Source organism: Rhinolophus sinicus, linkage group LG09, assembly GCF_036562045.2.
Source record: "Rhinolophus sinicus isolate RSC01 linkage group LG09, ASM3656204v1, whole genome shotgun sequence".
Lineage (NCBI taxonomy): Eukaryota > Metazoa > Chordata > Mammalia > Chiroptera > Rhinolophidae > Rhinolophus > Rhinolophus sinicus.
The window spans coordinates 69,200,411-69,224,578 of record NC_133758.1 but is presented as its reverse complement, the minus strand read 5'-3'; the positions used below and the strand labels follow the sequence as shown (position 1 = coordinate 69,224,578).

General features: G+C 42.2%; 1 protein-coding gene and 1 long non-coding RNA gene across 5 annotated transcripts in view; one reads left to right on the top strand and one right to left on the bottom strand.

The window, feature by feature from the left end:
* LHFPL3 (LHFPL tetraspan subfamily member 3) overlaps positions 1 to 24,168 on the top strand; it is a 552,178-nt gene that overhangs the window by 523,811 nt on the left and 4,199 nt on the right. Inside the window, exon 4 of one of the 4 annotated variants that reach the window (XM_074340618.1) lies at positions 12,642 to 12,873. The exons of the other annotated variants lie outside the window; for them this stretch is intronic. The gene's annotated coding sequence lies outside the window, so the exon portion shown is untranslated. Of the gene's footprint in view, positions 1 to 12,641; positions 12,874 to 24,168 lie in introns of those variants that run through there. 4 annotated transcript variants of the gene reach the window in all.
* The window catches only part of LOC141573190 (uncharacterized), a 40,742-nt gene continuing 29,446 nt past the window's right edge, over positions 12,873 to 24,168 (bottom strand). Inside the window, exons 3-4 of the long non-coding RNA XR_012498862.1 lie at positions 18,918 to 19,082; positions 12,873 to 13,316 (exon numbers count right to left, since the gene is read on the bottom strand). This is a non-coding gene — a long non-coding RNA (uncharacterized LOC141573190). The remainder of the gene's footprint in view (positions 13,317 to 18,917; positions 19,083 to 24,168) is intronic.

Genomic DNA, 24,168 nt, shown 5'->3' with positions numbered 1-24,168 from the left:
TCCTGAGAGGTCCCAGGTCTCTGATACCATGTGGGACTGGACCGAAAACAGCATTCGACTGAGGATCGGACTAATCAGCCTCAAATATTTGACAAGGGTGTTTGAATCCTTCTTCCACCTGCAGTGCAGGTTGAAGCTTTGGGCTGCCTACACTTTTCAAAAGAAAACGAAGTAGGCATGCTTATGTATATGAATGTGTCTGTCAGGTTCATTCGGTCTTCAACTCATCTTCTTAAAAGAAATACGTGTCAAGCAAATATGTTGTTAGTAAGATTGTTTTAAAAGAAAAACAGTGGCAGAAGATCCTATTAAGAAAAGAATCTGAAACCAGTGTGTTAATTTTTTAAATCCTGGTTTTTAACAATGTGTGAATGGGCTCGTACACTCCCACACACACACATTTTATTTCTTTTTCTGTACATTTCCAAAGGGATTTCAGGAAATAACAGTGTGGGGGCAGAGCCCCAGAAAGTAGTTTACAGGCTCTCGGCCTCACGTGGAGGAGTGCTGGCTCGGGTAGTAGATGGCCGTCAGCTGTGGCTGATTGGCTGTCAGCTGTAGTCAGTTAGCCAATTAGCCGCCAATATAACTGCTGCGGCTACGGAGGAGAGCGGAGGAGAGCGGAGGAGAGCGGAGGAGAGCGGAGGAGAGCGGAGGAGAGCGGAGGAGAGCGGAGGAGAGCGGAGGAGAGCGGAGGGAGAGAAAGAGAAAAAGAATGGGGCTAGCAAGAAGATGGCGGCTGGGCTGGCAAGTGTGGATGTCGGTTTGTGGACAGTGTGGACCCAGCCTCCAGTGAGAGTATAGTGCCGCCAAAGAGAATATAGTGGTATGACTCCCCCATCTATGGCTCCGTGGGTGTTCCTTTTTGGCCTCACCATGTCCTGCGTATGGGGAGTGGGAGCAGAGACCCCGCAGGCCTCCCTGCATGACAAATGGCGCAGCGAGCAGGGTCTCCCGCATGACAAATGGCGCAGCGAGCAGGGTCCCCCAACACAACAAATGGCGCAGCGAGCAGGGTTCGAACCTGCGCGGGGAATGGTGCAGCGAGCAGGGTCCCCCGCATGACAAATGGCGCAGCGAGCAGGGTCTCCTGCATGACAAACAGCAAACTGCCTTCGCACACTGCTTGCCTTCACAGAGTGGGAGATCTCAGAATGGGAGGCAAGGCCCCTGGCAAGACTTTTGGTTGCACCCATCTGACAAACCTAGTACCAGTGGTCCTCAGGTTGTAGGGTCTGCCTGCTTTTCTGGGGGCAATGGCAGGGGAGGAGGGTGGCTGAGTACTTAAGCCAGTATGTGGAGATCCCTAATGAAAATGAGCCCCGGGTCTTGCCCCACTGACGTGAGTACTGATGTTGGGGTGAGAAGAAGGTGAGCCCAGAAATATGATAGGACTCCCAAGAAATGCCATCCATATATAGCTCACAGCTGCTGTAATCTCATTTGTCTAATTCTCTTTATTATTAGAATGTTCAAAATATTAACCTCACTCTGGATATTAAATTAATTTGGACAAATCACAATTGATGCCAATTACCTGTACTGAAGAGCTTCTCCTCTTACTACTACAATCCACAATTGCACATAATTGCAATCTAATTTATTTGCTTTAATTAATATTAGACTTATATAAAAGGAGATGGGAGAGATTTTTCAAGAGTGTCCTTCTGCTGACAATGTTTTAGTGCCTAAAAGGAAGGCTTTTTACACTAAGATAATTTTTAAGTTCAAATGAGTTGGGTTTCAAGAAGCTCTCAGAGCACGATATGTACGTGTTATTTCAGGCTCATTCGTTGCCCCTAATCCCACAACATTAAAACTCTATTTTGATGGTTCTTGCAGAGAGTAATTTTACGTGAATTATCCTCTCTAGTTATAAGGTGAAATGTTCATTCCCCAGATATAGGGCAGGCCCAGACAAAATTGTGCAGTCAAAATTTGCCTTTGATGCTCTTCCATCTTCTTTTTCTTGACCCCGCCCCCTTGTCAGTGCCTCCCCGCACACCCACACCCATATCCTCACACCTCTGGCCACCATCCCTCCAGCCCACCAGATCTAAGCCAGCTCTGCACTCCCTGGCCTGAGTCCTTCAAAATTTACTAGTCCTGAGTCCTGGCAAGTCATTAGAGCCCATTTAGGGGAATTAATCCATGGTAAAATGTTACCTGACTGATGATAGTTCTCAGATAATCCCAGATAATATAGCTCATTTTAACCAAGCCCTTCAATGCCTTAGTCATATTTAATGGTGATGGAAATGTTAGTAACAGATAAAGGAGATTTTTCAGACCTCAGAAAGCCTTTTAGAATTCTTTAAATTATGGGACAAACAAACGAAAAATCACAACTCCACACCTACAGTAAAGAGAGGTAGGAGAATCCCCAGTTTAGTCAGCTACAGATTTAATCTTTATTTCAGATATTTACCAGCCACAACTGTGTGTCGCACATTGCACAAAAGGTTAGCGATACAGGAAGGCACTATACTTACAAAACTTTTCCCTCCCCACTCTCCCTAAAATCATTCGTTTTAATATTTGGGAAACACTGGATTAAAAAAAGGTTTCTTAGACAAGCCACAGATTGGGAAAAAATATTTGCAAATTATATATCTGATAAGGGAATTATATCCAGAATATATAAAGAACTCTTAAAACTCAACAATGAGAAGACAAGTAACCCAATTAAAAACTGGGCAAAGAATTTAATAGACATTTCTCCAAATTTTATACGCAAGATATACAACTGGCCAATAAGCACATGAAAGATAGTCAACATCATTAGTCATTAGAGTAATACAAATCAAAGCCACTATGAGATACTACTTTCCATCCATCAGGATGGCTATGATCAGAAAGATAGACAATAACAACTGTTGGGTGAAGATATGGAGAAATTGAAACCCTCATATATTGCTGATGGGAATGTAAAATGGTGCAGACACTGTGGAAAACATTTTGGAAATTTCTCAAAAAGTTAAATAGTTACCATATAACCCAGCAATTCTACTCCTAGGTATATACCGTGTTCCCCCAAAAATAAGACCTACCCAGAAAATAAGCCCCAATTAAGATCATCAGCCAGACAGACGCATTTAGTACGTTATGACGATGTTCCAGAAGAAGATGACATGACTCTATTTGAATAAATGTAGACTGTGGTACATGAAAAAATAAAACATCCCCTGAAAACACTCCCTAATGCGTCTTTTGGAGCAAAAATTAATATAAGACCCGGTCTTATTTTCAGGGAAACACAGTATTCACGAGAAATGAAAACATATGTCCACACAAAAACTTGTACAAGAATGTTTAGAGCAGCATTATTCATAATAGCCAGAAGGTGGAAACAACTCAAATGACTATCAGCAGAAGAATGAATAAACAAAATGTGCTATGCCCATACAGTGGAATACTATTTGACAATAAAAATAAAAGAAGTACGGATCCATGCTACAACATGGATGTCATGCAGTGTCTCTGGTCCTGCTCTGGGCAGGTGGACACACAGTATGGTGAGGCCAAAAAGGAACACCAATGGAGTCATGGATAGGGGAGTCATACCACTATATTCTCGCTGGCTGCTGGGTTGGAGACACAGGCAGCAGGTGCCACACAATCCACAATCCGCAGAGAAGCCACACGACCCACAATCTGCAGTCCGCTTTTCTGCCAACCCCCTTGCTAGCTGCAATCCACCTGGTCTTCCTGAGACTGAGTGTTGCCTCCATGCAAACTGCTCCACCACCTTTCAGAGAGCTTTGGTGGGCACCATACGCTGCGTTCTTGTATGGGGAGTGGGACCAGAGACCCTGCATGACAATGGATGAACCTTGAAAACATTATGCTGACTAAAAGAAGCCAATCACAAAGGTCATCCTGCATGACTTCCTTTAAAGGCAAATCCAGAGAGACAGAAAGTAGATTAGTGTTTCCAGGGACTGGAGGGAGGGGAGAATAGGGAGGTATGGGGCTTCTGTGGTGATGACAATATTCTACAATTAGTAGTGCTGGTTGCACGACTCTATTAATACACTAAAAATTAATGAATTATACACCTGAAGAGGTATTTTATGGTACGTGAATTATATCTTAGTGAAGCTTTTTTTTTTTTTAAAGTTTCTCTCTCAAAGGTCAAGGAGTGATAAATCTTCAAGCTGGGGGTATGGTTTATGTTGTATTGAGGGTAATTAACTTTCCTCACTTGCGTAGCACTGAGGGTATTCCTGATCATAAAACTTTCAGTGATGAAACCGCGAAAGTCCTAGGCAAACCCTGCAATGTTGTGGACATACTTACATGAAAAAACCTGTTCCGTGTTTATCTGAAATTTAACTAGGCATCCTGTACTTTTATTTGCTAAATCTGGCAAGCCTAGTTTTACAAGATAATCCAATTCACCTAGATCAAATTGAAGCAGAGATCTAGAATTAAGATTAAAAACAAAAAGGGACCAAAGGAGTGTGAAGTTAAGGAAAAGAGCTCCCAAAACAAAGCAATTTATAACCTTGGCCAAGACGATGACAACATAGTTTTGCAGAAACCTCTTTACACAGCCTTCTCACTGAAGTTCTTTCATTCCCCAGGTCTATAGCAAAGGGTTCATTTCGAGGGCTCTTAAAAAATGATATTAATAAATGGTCACAGAAAATAATGTGTTTTTTTAAAGGTATTTCATCTTGGATGAAGCTTAAATTAAGCTTCCTCCTGGCAGCTGAGTGCATGATGAATTGTATTATAAGGAAGTCTATTTTTAGCCCTCTAGTACTTTGGCAGCGAGGCTGTTAAAAATAGAAGCAAACCTAGTAGAATACAGAAGCGAGGAGCGTTTCCTGATTACTGAAAATTACTGAAGCCGGTTCTCTGAGCCTAAATGATTGTAGCGAAGGTGTGTGCAGCTGTGATCAAGTTAAAAGACTGTGGCTTGTAATTTGGAAATTAGTGTGTCTGTGTCACTGAGGCAAGAAGATGAGGGCCGTAGCTCTAACGCGAGTTCCTGGAAATGCTCAGATACTGGTAGTATAAAGGTCTTGTGTGTCTGACCAGGGGAGGCGCGGTGTTTTTAAGTCATTTGCGTGTGTATGGGTCCTCAGGAGCTAAGACTCAGTTCATTGATTGTTCTCCCTGTTGACCGCACACCAGGTTAGCGGCCACCAGGGGGCACCAAAGCCGCCGGTCCCAGAGGAAAGTGAGTCATTGACACTCTGCGCATCTGGTCACAGCTTTCCCTTTGAGCTTCTCTTCTCGGACTGTGCCTTTCAGTCCGATTTGGAGTGACCCACACAGGGTTCCAGGTCTGGCTCTCCCACTTAAAACTTTTGCGGCCTCTTTAATCCATAAACAGGGATCATAATAAACTACCTCCCTCAAAGGCAGGTGGTAAGAATTCAATGAGATAGTGCCTCATGCATGATAAATGCTTAGTAGGGTGGATTGGGGTGCTAACAGTAGCACAGAGAAGGCAGTAGCTTCCTTCCAGTCCCTTCTATTGTGCGATCTCGTCCCCTCTCCTCTCTCTTTTCTCAGGGAATCCCTGAGATCGCCTTCATTCTCTGTCAAGTCAAAGGTCTTCGTTCTGGCCGCTTGCCAAGCATGTTCTCCACAAAAATACCCTAGTACCCCCAAAGTTCTGGTCAAGCCTCTCTACCCCGGGATTTTCCCAGGGTTGTTCACAAGCCACCTGCATCAGAACTCCATCTATGAAGTTGGAATTTCGGGAATGGAACCTAGGAATCTGCATTATAATGTTTCCTAAGTGAACCCTATACATGATGAAGCTTGAGAATTTTTGCCATCTTCTTAGTGAGATTTTTTTTTTGGGGGGGGGGTTTATTGTTAGTTTCAGGTGCACAAAACAATGTAATAGTTAGACATTTATATCCCTCACACAGTGATAACCCTCGTCCCCCCATCCACTATCCCTCTGACATCGCACAGAGCCATTACATTTCCACTGTCTCTATTCCTTATGCTGTACTCTACTTCCTGTGACTATATGTGTGTTTGTGTGTGTGTGTGTGTGTGTGTGTGTATAGATATATATATATATTAAATTATAGTTGATATTCATTATTATTCAGCTTCAGGTTCAGGTGCAGCCTCTGTGGAAATCAGTATGGAGGTATCTCAAAAAACTGGAAATGGAATGACCCTATGACCCAGCGATTCCACTCCTAGGCATCTATCCAGAGAAATCCAAAACACTAATTCGAAAAAATTTATGCACCCCTATGTGAGTTGTTTTCTTTTAAATGGAGAGAGAATATACTACAGATTGATCTCAACCAGCTGTTAGGAAGTTAAATTAGCTGATTATCTGATTAAAGTAATTCATGCTGAACTGTGAGGAGCAAATAAACTCCCCTTTCAGGAGAATTTGCATTCTGACATTTTATAAACTCTAATGAGTTTCCAATTAGTGAAACGTATGGGATGGATATTTAAAGAGAAAAACGACCTTTCCTGTGACCATTCCCTCAAGGAAGCCTTTCTATGTGCATCAAAAGGAAACCCATTCCTTGTGGCACCCGGATGGCTCAGTTGGTTAGAGCGCGAGCTCTGAGCAACAGGGTTGCCGGTTCGATTCCGACATGGGCCAGTGAGCTGTGCCCTCCACAACTAGATTGAAGGACAATGATTTGGAGTTGATGGGCCCTGGAGAAACACACTGTTCCCCAATATTCCCAATTTAAAAAAAAGTTCTGATTTCCCCCCCCAAAAAAAAAAGAAAAGAAAAAAGGAAGCCCATTCCTCCTGCCCTAGAACCACCTGAAATTCAGCCCAGGCCTGCTGATTGGTGAGCGGAGTGAAAAGAGGAGGGGAAGAAGTGGAAGGCAAAGCAAAGAATGAGAAACTGATAGAGAGGAATGGGGCTGAGGGGAGGGGAGAGGGAAAGGAAGAACCCTGTCAGATATCCCCATCTCTACTCTCAGATATCCCCACCTCCATAGCATTCGATGCCCCAAGCTTGTCCAACTGCAGAACAGACTGATGGGAAAAGGACTGATGGGAAACGTGCCCAGGCACTATTGTTTCCACTCTATCCCAGAGAAGATCACAGCAGAAACTTCTATTTTATTTGCTATGCAGTTCAATTTTTTAATATGAAGCTGCAAGGAGAGAGTAATCCCCTCACTCCTCATTGCTGCCCTGAGACCACTTCTCCTCCCTCTAAGGGTGGGTACATCACAGGCCCTCTTCCGTGGGCTGCCCCCTTTCTTTTTACAGCCCCAACTGAATTCTTCCGATCTTACAGTTTTAAATATTGTCGTACAACTGGTGACACCCAGATATGTGTCTGCAGGTCCCACCTCTGCCTTGCACTGCAGATCCTTATGTCTAACTGCCTACGCTATCTCACCACCTAGATGTCCAAGGGGCAGCTCAAACTTTAACACGCACAAAACTAAACCTCTGATTTGCCTCCAAAATAATCTGTTTTTCCCCCGTGTTCCCCATCCCAGTAAATAGCACCCCACTCACCTAAGTGGATCAAGAACTTTAAAGTCATCCATTTTCTCTCTCTCTCTCTCTCTCTCTCTCTCTCTCTCTCTCTCTCTCTCTCACACACACACACACACACACGTATACACTTCATCCTACCTACCACCAAATCCTGCTCAATCTCTCTTAAGAATGCATCTTGAATCTGACCCCTCTCTCACCAACTCCACCACTAACAACCCAGTCTGAGCCAGCATCACCGCTCCCCCAGACCATTCATTGCCTCCCAAATGTCCCCCCTGCTTCCACTTACCCCTACAATCTCGTTGCCACATACAGCCACAGGTGAACCTTTTGTAACATAATTCTCATCACTTCCCTACCCTCTCTTTACCCTCCAATGACTTTCCATTGCATTCAAAATAAAATCACAATGCCTTACCATGGTTTGAGGGTCCTACAAGACTTGCCCTATCCACATTGTTGACCTATCTCTTACCTCCAGCTTCCCAGGCCTCCCTGCTGTTCCTTCTGTCCTTACCATTGCTGATGCCTCCGCCTGGAAGGTGGAGATCCCCAAGATAGCATGTTCCCTTGCTTCATGCAGAGAAACCTTCTCTTACCACCTGCCCCAAAATAGCAGCTCTCCTCTTACTCTGATTTCTTTTTCTTCATAGAACTTAAAACTGCCTGATATATTACAGTATCTATTTATGTGTTTATTGTCTGTCTCCCCACTTGAATATAAGCTCTCCGAGAGCTGGGACTTACTCTCTTTTGTCCACCACTAGTATCCCTAGTGCCTAGGACAGTGCCTGATACATCATACATGCTCACTTGATACTTGTTGAATGAATGAAGCAAAAGTAATAAGCAAATGTAGGAATGAATGTAAGTAAGGATGGCTACTGACAGGTGGTTTCAAGGTTACATCGAAGGTCTTATTTATTAAGAGAGTTGCAGCAAAACATGGAGTAACTGGTACTTTTTTTTCCCCCTCCCTTGTGTTATTTTATGGTGGCTACTCAAAGATAAAGCACGTCCCTATCTCATTGCCTATTTCAATTCAGTTCATTTCAGGAGTTCTGGACTTCCTCTTTGTACACATAGAAAATCTCTTCTTTATTCCACATTCTGAGCCCTCAAAAATTATATGTATTCACAATTACCAAATCATAAACTCAGCTTTTACCCACTTACTGTACATAAAACAGAGCTAATGAGATTAGGCAATAGAAAGCAAAATTATACTAATGGAATTCTCCCAGGGGCTAAGCTGATTTCTCTCTAAAAGTTAAGTACATTCCAGAAATCACATTAAAACTCTTTCAGACCTCCCTGGGTCTCAGGGGTCAAGAGAAAGGAAACCTGATGTAGCTTCTTCACAAAGCAGCTTACCACTCTCAACATTTAAGTATGCTTTGTGACTTTCTTCCTGCATCTTAAAGAAATCCATAATATTTTCTCTTTGCATGCTAAAGCTTGCTGTGATGACAGCCACTTCCCCATAAATGGTGCCCACAAAGATGGGCATCAACTGCTACTGGCACATCGGCCTCAGCTCCACACACCATAGCACAAAGTAAAATTGATTCCTTTGTAAGAAATAGCTGAAGTGAAAAGAGGTGACTGTCTACCTGATCCTATAAGAATACTGTCTTAATTTGGGGTCCCCCATAGGCAGACCCTGAAACAAGGAATCAAATGTAAGTCATTTGTTTAGCAAGAGATCCCAGGAAACACTGGTAGGGGATGAGCATTGACTTTTCCAAAAAGCATTTCCTAAAAATGGATGTTCTCCTATAAAGTCATCTTCTGTACAAACAAAGCATAACAAGAGAACTCTGGGAAGTTTTCAGTGAGAACTGAAATCTCGGAGAGACGTTTGGAAGCAGGTCACCTGGGTACGGGTTGAGGGCGCTGGGTCTATTAGTGGGGTTTTCTGGGTTGGGTTTGGGTTTTGTTTGTAACAACTCTCGACAGCCTGACAGTCAGAACAAGTTACAAAGAAAAGCCGATCAGGTGGCCCTGACTGGAGAAAGCAGCCCTGCCTTTCATTCTGGAAGCCAGCCCTTCCCCTGGGGTGGCCATCGGAAGGGCAGCCACCCTGCTGTGGTCTGGGCCTCCCTCACAGAGCCACTGTGACCACTGCTTCCAAGACAAAGAACCGCAGATACATGTACACATGCATGCACACTCACTCAGGAGACCATAATATTACAGACACAACATAGACTAACTTTTTTTGTATATTTGGGCATGTTTTAAGACCCTCACCACTTCAAACAGTAAACAGTCTAATTGTATAAAAACATGCAATAGAGAAGTACACACATTCCACAGCAAAGACGTTGAGGGCCCACCATGAGCCGGCATTCTACAGGGTCACAGGGATACAGAAATGAAATGCGTAGTTCTTGTCGTTGGTGCTCACACAATGCCAGTAGGGAAGACACCCTTGGAGACAGATACACGATACTCCAATGTTATCCTTGCTCTGTGTGTGAACAACACATGAGCAGTCATGTGGGGGGGTGTAAAAGGCAGAGGCCTTAAACCAACTGTGATAATGTTTGGAAAGCACTCTCAAAGGGTATTTGGATATTGGGGATGAGTCTGTGTTTTCCAGGAGAAGGAAAAGGGTAGGTTCCTATAAATTGTTTTCATTGAGTAATCTGCTGAAAATCCCCATGTTGACTTTTGAAAAGTCAAGCTCACATCAGAAAGTCAGAGGTGAAAAGGTGGAAGGAAAAAGAACAGACACATGATAGCTTCACCTCAGAGAGAGATGTCTAGAGTCTGGGAACAGAAAGGAAATTGTTCAGATCAGTGGGATCTGAATACTTGCCTGGTGAAAATCTCCATGCCCAGAGCTGAAATAAACCGCTAGCAGAAAGGAAAAGATTTCAGTCCAGAGGCCACAGAAGGAAAAGCAGGGAAGCCCCGCTCTGCCAAAACCACATCATCAGCCAACCAGGCTTAGGTGGACAGTGAAGACGGCCTTTGCACCTCCTTCCTTTGTCTGTTTACCTAAAGTAGAGATCGCATGTGGCTCCCAGAAAGGCCTGTTGGGGTGATGCTGGTGCTTCTGTGCTTCACAAGCCAATGAGAACAGACCAGATGTGGCACCAGGAAGCTCACCAGCAGTGCCCGGTGGCCTCACACCCTGCCTGCCATGGACCGGAGTGGATGATCATTGAATGTTCATTGAATTTTATTTTAATGTCCAATGGTAGATAATTTCTATTTCTATGTGGCTACTGAAGCACCTATTACAGCTGGCAAGACACATCTGTTGAGCCTTCTTGCTGATCTGGGTGCCTTGCCTATTTGTACCCCAACTTTCCTCTAACATCAAATTAAGAGTCTGTTTTGAGTGGTCCCTGAATCACGAATAAAATCATCTAAGCTTGGTTGGAGGTTGGAAAGCCTTTCTTTTTTTGTTTTTGTTCAACTTGTAAATGGTATTTATTATTATTATGCAACCTTAACTAAATTTCTATAACTATTATAATGGATATGGAAAATAAAATGTTTTTCATTTTCTTTTTTTTTAATTAAAGTTTATTGGGGTGACAATTGTTAGTAAAGTTACATAGATTTCAGATGTACAATTCTGTATTACATCATCTATAAATTCCATTGTATGTTCACCACCCAGAGTCAGTTCTCCTTCCATCACCATATATTTGATCCCCTTTACCCTCATCTACCACCCCCGACCCCCTTACCCTCTGGTAAGGAAAGCCTTTCTAAGAACCAGAGATCTGTTCCCTATCTGTAGAAGAAGAATGTCCTATTGCAGTGAACAAGCAATAGACAAAGGAGAAATAGCATATGCTCTGGGGAAGCATCTTCAGCCCTCTTATCTGTGACAGCCACCAAAGGCAACAATGACGAAGAAAAGAGATAGGGTGTAGATAGGCTGATGGGAAATGTCTGTGAGTGCTGGGGGCAGCCGCCATGCTCAGCCTTGATTCTAGGATCTACTGGACACATTGAATCACCTTGAATACAAGTTAGTACTGCTTCCAGGAATCTAAGAAAAAAAATTAGTTATGTTTTTCCATTGTTATGACTTCTTCCAGCCCTTATGAGTGTTCTTCTTTTGCAATACTGTGCACATCAATCTCACTTTTCATTGTTGACTCATGCAACTAGCGTGTAGTGAGAGATATATTGAGGAGCACACTGAGTATATGTGGAGGTGGCAAAAGAGATGCTTAGAAATACCACAGGCCGAAGAGGACATATAGATGGCTGATAGACATATGAAAAAAAATGCTCTCTAATCATCAGAGAAATGCAAATTAAAACCACAATGAGGTATCACCTCATACCTATCAGAATTGCTACCGGTATCAGCAACAAATCAACAAACAACAGTGTTGGTGAGGATGTGGAGAAAAAGAAACCCTCACATACTGATGGTGGGATTGCAAATTGATGCAGCCACTATGGAAAACAGTCTGGAGGTTCCTCAAAAAATTAAAAATAGAACTACTTTATGACCCAGCAATTCCACTTTTGGGTATTTACCTGAAGAAACCTAAAACACTAATTTGAAAAAATATATGCACCCCTATGTTCACTACAGCACTGCTTACAATAGCCAAGATATGGAAACAACCAAAATCCCCATCAGTGAACGATTGGATAAAGAAGAGTTGGTACATATTTGCAATGGACTATTACTGGTCACAAAAAGAAATGAAATCTTACCGTTTGCGACAACATGGATGGACCTAGAGGGTATTATACTAAGCGAAATAAGTGAAACAGAGAAAGACAAATACCATATGATTTCACTTACATGTGGAATCTAAAAAACAAAATAAATGAACAAACAAAACAGAAACAACCTCATAGATATAGAGAAAAAAATTGATGGTTGCCAGATGGGAGGGAGATTGGGGGGCTGTGTGAAAAAGGTACAGGGATTAAGAAGTACAAATTGTCATAGGAATGTAAAGTACAGCATAGGGAATATAGTCAATAACGTTGTAATAACTACATATGGTATCAGGTGGGTACTAGACTTATGAAGAGGGAAATCACTTCATAAGTTATATAAATGCCTAATCACTATGCTGTACACCTGAAACTAATATAATATTGAATGTCAACTGTAATTGAAAAAAATTTTTAATTAGAAAAAAATGTTTAGTCTTCAGACCATCTTCTAATCACCCTTTTAGGGAAACAAACTGAAACACGTGAAGACAATTGTCGTGCGGGAGACCCTGCTCGCTGCGCCATTTGTTGTGCACGGAGGCCTTCTTGCCGCGCCATCTTTCAGGCAGGGCGGCCTGCGGGGTCTCTGCTCCCGCTCCCCACACAAGAACGCAGGATATGGTGAGGCTGAAAAGGAACACCCACGGAGCCATAGGTAGGGGAGTCATACCACCACGGTCTCACTGGAGGCTGGGCCCACCGGACGCCGACCTGCCGTCCGCTTTCCGCCAACCGACCGACCCACGACTCTCCTCCACTCTCTCGACTCTGCTCCTCTCTCTCCGCTCTCCTCTTCCGCTCTCTTCGGCTCTGCTCGGCTCTGCTCGGCTCTGCTCGGCTCTGCTCGGCTCTGCTCGGCTCCTCGGCAATCCTTCGTAGCCGCAGCAGTTATACCAGCGGCCAATCGGCTAACCGGCCACAGCCGACGGCCAATCAGCCAAAGCCGTCGGCCATTCACCACCCGAGCCAGCACCCTTCCACGTGAGGCCAAGAGCCTGTAAACTACTTTCTGGGGCTCTGTCCCCACAACAATTGAAGATGGTCAAATGTTTAATTTCCTTTTCTTTACAAGGCATTTAATTTTCAAAATGATAATAGCACATTTTTCCTAATTATTAAAGTAATGCATACTCATTTCTCTGTAAAAAAAAAAAGAAGAAGAAATATCAGACAATACAAAAAGTGACAAACATCCTAAATCTCATTCAGAGCTTAATTAGCATATTATGGGGTAGATCCCCATATATAAACATATGTAAACATTATATATACACATACATACACATATACATATACATATACATATATAAACATTCTCAAAAATGGGATCACCACACTATACATGCTATTTAATAACCTGCTTTTTTCGGTTAATGTCATGGATGTTACTCATCTAATATAGATCTACATTCATTTTAAATGGTTGTATGAATGTACCACAATTTCTGTATTCAATCTCTTATTTGAGACATTAAGTTTGCTTTCAGTTTTTTTCCTATAATAAACAATCTTATGTGTAGAACTTTATTCTCATGTTAGCATAGTATATTCAGAGCATTTTCTTTTACAAACATTCATTAAATGCCATTCATTGGACTTCAAGCTCACAACCTGGTATTAAATGAGACCCCAGTCTCATCTGTGCAGAGCACAGAAAGGAATAGAGTGACAGGCAAGACCATCTCAAGACTCGGACTTGTCTGGGGGAGTAACAGCAAAGTAGAATGCTCAAGAAAACAGCAGAGCAGGATTTTGCTTGTCTTTAGTTTGTTATCCTTACAGATACTACTCAGAATCATAACCATTGAATTTGTGTTCTCATTGGTAAAATGGCATTAATGATATTACTTGCCACTTCGGGGATTTTGTGGGGATTGAACAGTATGATGTATGTACAGCCCTTGGCACAATATCTGGCAGACAGTTGGTGCTCAGAAAAGTAGCTATTATCATCATACAGAAACCTTGAAATCCCGGCCAATACACTTATAAGGAAAAAGGACCATAGCTGATTTTTAAGCTTTTTGGGAAAATGTCCTCCCTGGTGACATGATTTGACTGAGGGTATGACCACATCCGTAAAACATCAAACAATCCTCCCCTGGGGTTAAGTTTGTTGGCACCTTCCCTCCTCCTTCCAGCCAAAGGCATTCCCTGAATGGGGTTGTATTTCCAGCACTTGGATGTCAATCTTGTTGCCTATAAAACCCTCACGAGTTATTTTTAAATGCTTAATTCCAAATACACAATAAGAAATTATATAGATTTCTTCTTTTATTTGTCAAACTAGGGAAAACGTCACAGGGAGATCTCAGAAACTATTTTTCTCAATTCCACCCTATTTCATCTGCTCTGTGCTTCTCCCCATGGGAGACAAGTATTAAATGCTGACCTTGATTCCTCAAATAATCCTGTAAAATAGGTGTTATGTCTATTTTACAGGTGAGAAAGCCAAGGCTATGGCCAGTAAAATGAATTGGTCATAGTATCTAGGGAGTGGCCAACCCAGGATTCAAATTTTCCTCTGATTCCAAATCCCAGGTGTTAACAATCTTAAACTTGAATGCAAAGGAGAATCACCTGGGGGTCTTGATACTGATTCACTAAATCCAGCTGGGCTCGTGGAATCTACATATTCACAAATACCCAGGTGACTAAGATCCAAGAACATCGGAGTCACAGTTGGAGAAGCACTGTCCTTTCCTGTACAACATTTATAAAGCCAAGCTTGGGGGGCAGCGTTCTCCAAGGCCATAGGATTTTCTTCTCCAGGTCATCACCAAAATAGCTTTACTGAAACTTCAGTACACCTTGGAATGGAGCTATGTATATGTTTTGGACATTTGCTGACTTACAAAATGGGTCCCAGACCAGGATTGGACACACTGGTTTCTGGATGATTCTCTTTATCTGCTGAAATTTTCTTTAGCATCTCCCCAGAAGAGAGTCAGATCATTGCAATGACCTTTCCTTCTCTAAAATCCTAATCATGTATCTTCCAATCCATCTTATCTTATCCTCTACTGACCCAGTTGGCTTTCTTTCTTCACAGGTTTCTAATGCTTTAGTCAGTGTGAGAGAACGTGAAAATTGGGAAGATTTGTGATATTGTATGGAGAAGGCCACATTGGGTACAGCAGTAGTTTCCAAACTAGGTTCCAAGAATGCTTGGAGAGCTGCAAAGGTACAATATAGAGGAGGAGCTAGAGAAAGAGAAGAAAGCCAGAGCAGGGTGGGATTCTGCACTCAATTCTGTTTCATGTGTAGAACTGGAATTCCTAAAAGATTCACTCGAAAAAATTATTTCACTGGAAAATAAGACTGAAAAACTAATGGAGATACTGGTGTAGGTTTAAAGAATTCTATCCAAGTCTCCAGCTAACTAGCGGAATGATATGGGGGAGGAAAAAAGATTGGCTTTGTTGATGCCTGTCTTAGACTACTAGGGCCGCTATAACAAAATACCACAGACTGGGTGGCTTAAACAAGAGAAATATATTTTCTCACAGTTATGGAGGCTGGAAGTCCAAGATCAAGATGTGGGCAGGTTTGATTTCTCCTGAAGCCTTTTTCCTTGGCTTGCAGAAGGCCGTCTTCTTGCTGCGTCCTCACATGGCCTTTTTCTATGCATGCATGCCCTTGGTGTCACTTTCTCTTCTTATAAGGACACTAGTCCTATTGGATTAGGAACCCCCCCTTATGACACCTTTTAACTCTAGTTACCTCCTTAAAGGCCCTACCTCCAAATACAGTCACATTTGGAGGTTAAGGCTTCAATCTATGAATGGTGGGGGGGACACAATTCACTCCATAACAATGCCTCAGTCTCCTTTCAGGAAACACCAGAGGTTTGTTAAGCAACCTGCTGTGTGCTGGGCCCTGCTCTGTGTGCTTGGGACAGAGGCTCCCTAGAAGGGGCCTTGGCACTTGAGGAGTTCACTATCTAGAAGAACTAGGTAGGTGCTGATAAGGGATGACTAGGGCAAATGGGGACTCAAAAGAGAGAAGGGAGAGTTCAGGAAATGCCTCCCAGGGAAGTGCGTTGAGATGAAATATGAAACATACAGTTAGAAAACTGGAGGAAGGGCATTTCCTGCAGACGGGCGCAGGCCTGGAGGATTCGTTCCGAGACCCACGGGTTACATCAGGAGGAGAAAGCACAGTCCGAAGTGGGGAAGCAGTGAAGAGAGGCTGGAGCAGTGAGGCAAGGAGGCCATGAAGCGGTGCTGAGCAACTGACTTACTCAATAGCAGAGTCACCTCGAAAACGTTTTCAGCTGGAGAACACTTCTGCCTAGTAGAAAGCCCTAAAATTCTGCAATGCAGCTGGTCTCTGGCTCTCCCTTACCACCATGTCATTTGTGGCTAACTGATGTCAGCCAGTCAGTGATGGATTACACATGTACTAACTGCATTAACTCTTGGTTACATCTCTAACGGGAGCTGGGGAGTGTGTGTGTGTGTGTGTGTGTGTGTGTGTGTGTGTGTGTGTGTGTGTGTGTGTTGATTAGGTCTTGGTTATAAATTACCCTCTGGACTGTGTGGTCTACATTCCTGTGGTCTACAGAGGAAGCATACATCATACTTAAATGTCTTATTTCATAACAACAAACACCCATATGGATAATTAGGACCAGGACTATTAAATTTGTCATAATAAAAGCATGTAAAACCTCACAATCCTGAACTCCCTGCCTACTAAAGGCTCATTCAAGACCATAGGTTCACATCCTGAGAAACAAAGCCTCACTGCTTCCTGGAGGAGGGAATGAGTACATGCTTTTAAAGAGCTGTGCCTTTCCATAATTTCCCAGAAGCTTGTAGTGTAGTCACAAAGAAGAAAGGGGCGCATCAATTGGGTTTTAATAGATAATTATTTGTCAATTACATTTTAATAACACTGATTTCAGTGCTCTCTGAGAAACGTTCAAAAGATTATCCCTTTCCTATTATAAATTCTGGGCTAAAAGAGGACAGGCATTGAATAAGCAATTAGGTGCATAAATACATATATATCAATATACATTGTACGGGTAACTTAATTAAAAACAAAGTTTTCCCCCAACTCAGGAAATCTCTCCATAAAGGTAGTAGAAAAAGAAAAGAGTTTTATTATTCAATAAGCGTTAAACCAAAATATGATGCGTGTCACAGACAATCTGCTAAAAGATTGCAAAGACAACATGGAATTTTACCTTTTTACATAGCCAAGCAGATACAACCCATCCCATACATGTTTTCAGGATAAACAACAACTAGTCTTCAAGAGGACCTGACAGTATCACTTAGCATAAACAATTCACCCTAAATTTACTGGGTTAGTTGAGAGTGACCATTTGTGTTACAAAGGAAAAATACACTTCTGTTATCTTTATGACAAAGGTAGTTTTGCAACTTGGAGCAAGGCACCCTGAAATTAGGCTCCTGCCCTCCCGCAGAAATTGGGAGATGGGCAGCTATTGCCCTTAATGTTTCCATTTCAAAGAGATGGCTCCCAGGACCTTCAGGAAGACATTCTTGGGTCATAAAGCTGTCAAGAGCCTTATTTTGTTTCTAAAAAGATTTACACAGATTTCTAAGAAACAGAGAAAATTTATAATTACAAGATTTCTAAATGCCCTAAGGAAAGGAAGGGCGGGGAAAAAGTCTCTTCCCTTATTTTCAACGGGGAGAAGTAAGCCTCGTATTTATAATTTTCATTTGTCCTTACACCATCAAGGCAAAAATCCACTTCCCAACAATAATAATCATACTGACAACAGGAATAGTTAACAGAACTTACTCTGTGTGCCTTTATTTAGCGCTCACAACTGCTCTATGAGCAGCACTAGTCTATCCCCATTTGCACACGAGGAAAGTAGGCCAGGTACCCCGTCAAGGCCACAGAGCTATTAAGTGGCAAAGCTGGAGTTCACACGCACACAACCTTGTCTCCAGGAACCCCAGTTTGAACCATTGGGCAGTCCTGTCTCAGGGAAAAATAAACGCTTACATGATTTATTGCTGGTTAGTGTATGTATGTGGTATTTCTAGAATGAAATAGTGCTACTTACACCATTCTGCATTTAAGAAAGAAAACCTGCCAACATTTATTGATCTCTTCCTTTTGCCAAATGTGCCCATTGAATCATAAACATATTATAAGCATCATCTCAATCAGGACAACTGAGGCAGGGGTTACCCGCATCTTCCAAATAAAGCAGAGATGTTAAGGAACTTCTCTAGAGTTACCCAGCCAGTAAGTGGTGGAATTAGGATTCAAAGACAGAGGAAATAGCTTCAGAACATATACATTTAACCAATAAACTATAGGCCTCCAAGAAAATCAGGAAACCTATATTATCAAGGAAGGCCACTTGACCTTCAAGATAATGTTCCGAGAAGAAGAGAAAGCCTGTGAAGTCGACCTTGTTGCCAGAGAGAAAGTGAGAGCACCTCTAGCAAAAGAAGTATGGACAGAAGCAAGGAACAGGGAAACCATACAAATTATCGCTGATAGTCTTTCCCGTACAGGAAGGAAAGATTAGAAGCAGATATGTGAGGCTGAGTATTCAATGTCAACAGACAGAGATGAATTTACTGAGGAGCCAATACATCGTTGGGCTCCATGATTTGCAATTTCATGTGTGGTAATACTCAAATTGTTTTTGCTTTTATTTATGTTTTTAAAGGATTATCAGGATCACATAGTGAAGTGTTACTCATGAGCTAGTTCATGAAATGAAAAGGCAAAACACTTACGAAGAATTTCAGAAGAATGCATAGAAGTCACCAAAGTGGGGATGGCACATTAAGATCTTCACCAAATTTTTTCGTTCTTGTGAAATGCATTAAGAATTGAGGTTGCTACACTCTCATTCTGCCATGGATCTGTTTTGGGGGCTTCATTAATAAAAGCCTTTCAACCTGTATAAAATATGGAATGGCTTCATGTTAAAACTGAACAATGAATATTGAGATTAATAAATCAGCACCAACATTCTATTGTCAACACACCTAGGTAAGGCCTACCAAGTAATTGTGCCTGTTTTATTGCTTTTCATAGATTCCACAGCATCCTTAATGAGGACGAGAGAAGGAAGATGTCCATAAATTAACAATCAAAATTCCTTCTCATGAGTTACTTACTTTCTAGAAAAGATCACGTGAGAAAATGTTGTGCCTGATGTCAAAGTCTAATTGTCCATTGCATACAGGAATAGCACACAATTATCAGGGCCTCATTCTTAGGCTATTTTCTCCCCTTTCTTAGCCAAGAAGATCTACAAAAGTGACCAGAAGAACAGTTTTAGCAATTATCCTCCAACTCTCCTGTGTTAAAATCAGTATGTCAAAAAAGAGGTAGGAGGAGACAGAGACAGATGTCGGGGTAGGGGCGGGGGGTGAAGGGGGTAAGGGTGGGAAAGAGAGAGAGAATAAGAAAGGCAGAGAATATAAAGGATTAAAAAAAAAAGAAGAACCTAGGGGAAGAAAGGAGGAAAGAAAACACACTAGTACTATCTCAGGTTGTACATTTTACATTTCTCAGATACCTCTCTGCATATTTATAATTTAAAAAATTAAATGATTGTTACAACCAAGTGGTAAAATTATCCATGGGCTCAAGATGAGGGAGGCCCTCCCTGCCCCTGATTCCTCTGCCCAGCTCCTTAATGGAGGTGGAAGGAATTGAAAGCCCCCAAAAGTCCACACTGAGGTTGCAAGTCACTGAGTATCTCCACCAAACTCAAGACTTGCTTTGCCAGGTTTTTCACAGATTCCTGTGCTTGGTTTGGTTTCATTCATTCATTCAACAAACAACTTTTGAGCACCTGTTATATACCAAGCACCTCATTAAGCAGGTGATACAAAGATGAAGAGAACACAGTCTCCACCTCAGGGAGCGCAGTCCAGTGCTTTGCTTCTCCAAGTGTGGTACCAGCAGCAGCATCACCTGGGACATTATTAGAAATGCAAATTCTCAGGTTGCTCCCCAGACTTACTGAATCAAAATTTGCATTTTTTTTATTAAAGTTTATTGGGGTAACAATTGTTAGTAAAGTTACATAGATTTCAGGTGTACAATTCTGTATTACATCATCTATAAATCACATTGTGTGTTCACCACCCAGAGTCAGTTCTCCTTCCATCACCATATATTTGATCCCCTTTACCCTCATCTACTATCCCCCTGCCCCCTTACCCTCTGTCTGTGTCTATGAGTTTTTGTTTCTCATTTGTTTGTCTTGTTTTTTTGTTGTTTTTGGTTCATATACCCCATATCAGTGAAATCATACGGTTCTCTGCTTTTTCTGTCTGACTTATTTTGCTTAGCATTATAATCTCAAGATCCACCCATGTTGTCACAAATGTTCCGATATCATCTTTTCTTACCGCCGAATAGTATTCCATTGTGTATATATACCACAACTTCTTTATCCATTCATCTATCTAAGGACATTTTGGTTGTTTCCATGTCTTGGCCACCATAAATAAAGCTGATAATTTACATTTTTAACAAGATCCCCAGGTAAGTCTTAAAATTTAAGAAGCACTGACCTAGTGACTGATGAGTGGGGATGATGGCATGCAAGTAAAGATGAGCAATGGGAATATACCCCAGTTTTCATCAACCCTCACAACAAACAACTACAATCAATTCAGACCCTCTAATCCCCTAAAGCTCATGTTAATCAATCTGCAACGAAAATCAGTGTTAGACTCTAACTGAGCCCAAAAGTATAAGCAAGCATTTATTTTCAGCACAGATCCAAACCCCCTGCAGTCAGACCACACAAGGGACAAACCAAAGAGAGAATATGGATAGATCAGTAAGTGGAGGTTGGTGGTTCAGGTATTGCTCCTGTAAAAATTGGGTTAAGAAGGAAAACACAAGTCAAAGATGGCAGCACACTGTCTGACCTGTGAGCATTGTGCCAACTGTCCAGCTGCACGTCACTGCAGTATACTTAATACAGCAAATCTAAACCACAGTAGGAGAAAGGGCATCTGTCCTCTGTTCCAGTTAGCTACGTATTGCTGCATAACAAATTATCCCAAAATTTAGTGACTTATAACTTTGTCAAAGTTTTGTTTAAAAATCTCATACCCATTAGGATGAGTACTATCAAGAAAAATCCAAAAAACAAACAAACAAAAAAATAGCAAGTGGTAGAAAGATGTAAAGAAATTGAAGCCCTTGTGCACTGTTGATGGGATTATTAAAATGGTGCAATAAAAAACATTATGGGGATGGCAGGATGGCTCAGTTGGTTAGAGTGCAAGCTCTTAACAACAAGGCTGCCAGTTCAATTCCCCTCGGGATGGTGGGCTGCGCCCCCTACAACTAAAGATTGAAAACAGCAGCTGAACTGCATCCTCCACAACTGGATTGAAGGACAACAACTTGGAGCTGATGGGCCCTGGAGAAACACACTGTTCCCCAGTATTCCCCAATAAAATAAAAATGAAAAACATTATGGAGCTTCCTCAAAAATATTAGAAATAAAAATACCATATAATCCAGCAATCTTACTTCTGGGTATATAGCCAAAAGAATTGAAAGCAGGGTCTTGAAATGATATTTGTACGCCCATGTTCATAGCAGCATTATGCAAAGTAGCCAAGAGGTGGAAGCAGCCCACGTGTCCATTGATGGATAAATTGATAAATAAAATGTGTTCTATTCATACAATAGGATATTATTCAGCCTTAAAAGGCAAGGAATAAAAAAAAATGTTTAAAAAAAGGCAAGGAAATTTTATTACATGCTACAGCATGAATGAACTTTGAGGATGTTATGCTAAGTGAAATATGTCAGTCACAAAAAGACAAATACTGTATGATTCCACTTATAGCAGCTATCTAAAGTCATCAACTTCATAGAAACAGAAAGCCAAATGGGAGTTATTAAGGGATGGGGGAGGGAGGAAAATGAAATGTGTTTAGTGGCTATAGAGTTTCATACTCCCAAGATAAAAAAGTTATAGAGATCTGTTTCACAACAATGTAAACATACTTAACACTACTGAACTATACACTTTAAAACGGTTAAGATGGTAAATCTTATTTTATGGGTTGTTGTTTTTTATCACAATAAAAAATAAGCTTCTTATACTCTTAAAACCCAGATTCAAGGAAAGGGGAACGTATACTCCCCTTCTCAACAAGAGAAATGGCAAAGAATCTACAACCATCATTAACGTGCCACACCCACTGTGGGACACAACATGTCTAGAGCACCTGAGGACACAGATAGTGGGGTATTATTTTCAGGGCATTTATTTAATTTCCCAGAGATAAAGAGTGTCCGAAGGCTCTGTTAGAGGTGGGTGCCATTAAAACAATAGAACAGGAGGAAATGATTAAGCCTATATAGCCAAGGAGAGAATATAGCCGGACTTCCTCTTTTACCTCATTTTCACAACAAAGATTCAGCAAGCCATTCTGCTAAAAGTCAGACACTCCCACCAAATATTCTTTTTCACTCAGACAGTGCCTGCCCCCAGCCATCCTGACACTGGGACTCCAGGCCCTAATTGAATAGGTCAGATAGAAACAATCAGCAGAAACGACCACAGGAGACTTTTCAAAGTCCACAAACACATAGAAAATTCAAGAACACAGCATTTAGGTAGTCCAGACAAGTGGCCATTATAAATGCTGCTCTTGTGAGCAGTGATTCAAATGACAGCTTCAAAAAGGACTTGCAAAAGCCCTGTGGAAATGAAACATGGGCAACTCAGAGCACATGACATGTTACAAGGACAAACCTGACTGAACAAAGATCCAAAGCTTCATTTAACGACTTATTTACTCAGCCCTGTTCTGTACAAACCTGGGAGAATATGACATCTTTTAAATTGCCTCCCCTGAGCTATGCAGCATCCATGGTGCATGGGAAAATTTTGAAAAACGCAGAATGTTTTACAAAGTGAAGATCACAGTGTAACCACACTAATGCTTCCACCAAATTCTCCAAACTGCCTTGGTGTCTCACCGTCATTAGAGTAAAGAAATGATGGCAACATCTGCAGAGCAAAACCCTGCCTTTTATCCTCTTCCGCCTACTGGCTTCACAAATGTGCTCCAAGGGCTAGCCCTCTCCAGGCCCTCAGGTGGACAATTCTTCATTGTGCATACCATTGAAGTAATCATAGTAACATTCTAATTTCACTCCCCACGGCAAAGTGTTTTCCTGATACTGTGTGGAGAGTGTTGGTGTTCTGATCATCCCTGGAACAAATATGCTGGTTATTTTTAGCCCAGCATAATCTGCAGAAGTCTCACACACCCTGGGGTTCTGGTTGCATGGTGGTGCGAGCGCTAGGAAGAAACAATACACAGTGGTCGCAGTGTCTGAGTAATTCAAACTCAAGGCAACATTCCCAGGCGGCCTGGTGATAACCAGCCTGTTCTCACCAGCAGGACAAGACCAGGATCACGCCTAGTGTGCAGAATGTAATGAGACACCCACCTGCATTTGCACAAGCCAGAGAGCGAGTGCACCTCCTTAAACGCTGTACCCTGGGAGCCTCAGGCCTCACCCCAGTCCAGACATGGTTCACTGGCTTCACTCTCATTTTTCCATTCACTTCCCAGCTCCCTGCCCAACATCGATACCGTGTGTGGGCAGTGTAGTCCCAGGGTTGACAACAGAACAAAGAGTAGAGCTTTAAAAAGGAAGGGTTGAGTCATCAATGAGGGATCCAGTAAGGGCTTTGGCCACGTGGAGGGTACAGGTGACGCAAGTCCAGAGCAAATCCAAGTAGGGTTGGTGATGAATGACTTGTCCTGGTCAGCCCCTGGACTGCGGGCCCAATGATGGGGTGTAAACAGAAACCCTTGTGAGATTGGCAACAGATGTTCCCTTCCTGCAAGAGGGCTCAGATCTTCCCAGGGAGCTGCCTACCCTGCAGGAAGTTCCCGTCTCTTTTCCAGGCTTGAGTGTCAGTGCTCTGGGGGCTGATCTAAAGCCCTTCCACCCCCATTTGCTTTCTTCCCAGCTCACTGG